This window comes from Priapulus caudatus, unplaced genomic scaffold (assembly GCF_000485595.1).
Source record: "Priapulus caudatus unplaced genomic scaffold, Priapulus_caudatus-5.0.1 Scaffold8368, whole genome shotgun sequence".
Lineage (NCBI taxonomy): Eukaryota > Metazoa > Priapulida > Priapulimorpha > Priapulimorphida > Priapulidae > Priapulus > Priapulus caudatus.
The window spans coordinates 2,226-3,748 of NW_014585429.1; the positions used below are offsets into that span (position 1 = coordinate 2,226).

Sequence of the window (1,523 nt, forward strand, 5' to 3'; positions counted from 1 at the left end):
GGGATTATTGTTATTCGGTTATATCTCTGTATGCGTGTGTAGCCATATGTCTAGTCTCCTATGTAGTCTGTAGTTGAGTGAATATTCGGTGGTACAATAGAACATACGGAGAGTAGCTTTCTAACACTGCGTTTGTGTTATCTATCTGTGTTTCTGTTATCTGTCGACGCAACAACCTGACACTACCCTTAAGGCGACTACCTCGCACATGCCAAACCGAGAACCTGGTAACGGGAGTTGAAAGACTCACTTATACTGGTGCACGTGACCAGCGGTTTGGTTGGGTAGTGGCAATACTTGCGTAGGTAGCCACGTTTCTAGTATCGGTATAGTATCTACTATCTAGTATCGTATCGGTTCTAATATCTGTTTTTCTCTCTAAGCACGAGTTGTACCGCGATCAACGTCACCTGTTTGCCACGAGACGCACGTAATCTACTGCACACGCTATCGGACAGAGCGTCTCCACTCTGCAATGTTCACGTAAGTGCGACGATCACTTGTTCTAGGCTAACGTATGCTCGAACTAGTTTTTTTTTAAACACATTCGTTTGTGTGCGCTATAAAATTGCCCTAGACGCGACCGCGCGTAACGATTACTGCTGTTTCGCCACCACTCCTCGCCTCAACCGCTCTAGTTCCTCCCCTCACGCCTCTCACGCCTCCCACGCCTCACGCCGTACGTCTCACGCCTCTCGCGTACCTTTTCACCCTTGTTCCCTTTCTTTTAACGCTTTAAATCTGCCGTTTTATCGCGTCTTCACGCCCTACCTGTCTACACCTTACCGCGCCTCACGCAGGTAGCACAAGAAATCGCGGCAGCGACGACGCCCGCTGGCCCAACGACGCGCTGGAGGCGGCCCTCCAGCGTTTCCGCGACGGCCTCGCCCCAGACGGCGACGAGTGGGACGACATGCCGGGCCTCGCCCCAATTGACGAGCTATGGGACGACCTGCCGGGGCTTGGCCCACTCGACGGGAATAGGGTCGACCTGCCGGGGCTCATCCCAATCGGCGATTGGGACGTCCACTACCACGCCCCATACGGCAGGCCCCCGACACCCGACCACAACGACGACCGGCAAGACGAGGACCCACACGGAGAGAGAGAGGACCTGCCAGTCGCCCCACACCCCGTCGAACACGATCACCAGGACCTGCCAGTCGCCCCACAACTACCCGAGCCCAACCAGCACGATCAACTGCCAGCCCAACCACTCCACCACGACTGGCACTGGGACTGGGAGAACGTCGGTCGGGGCCGGCGACCGGTGCGGGTCGCCGGACGCCTCCCCCCGACATGGGCTCTAGGCAGCACGGTCTAGTTTTTACCAAGCTCCTCCACCCTCTCCTAGACACACTCGTCCGTTTCTCCGTCTGCCGTGATATCCGCACACGAAGCCGCTTAGCTATCTTCTCGATTTCTCCCGTACCCGCAAGTATCCCCCGCTCGTATCTGCTGCCTGCCGTTTCCTACCCGACCGAGCGTCACCGACAGGCCGCAGTAGACCGGTTTAAGGTACG

The 1,523-nt window shown here is 56.3% G+C and overlaps 1 long non-coding RNA gene across 1 annotated transcript; it reads left to right on the forward strand.

Annotated features, from left to right (window-relative positions):
• Positions 1 to 323: 323 nt before the first annotated feature.
• On the forward strand, positions 324 to 1,104 carry LOC106820203. Its single transcript, XR_001395575.1, has 2 exons — positions 324 to 483; positions 801 to 1,104. It is a non-coding gene; the product is annotated as an uncharacterized LOC106820203 (long non-coding RNA).
• Positions 1,105 to 1,523: the final 419 nt, after the last annotated feature.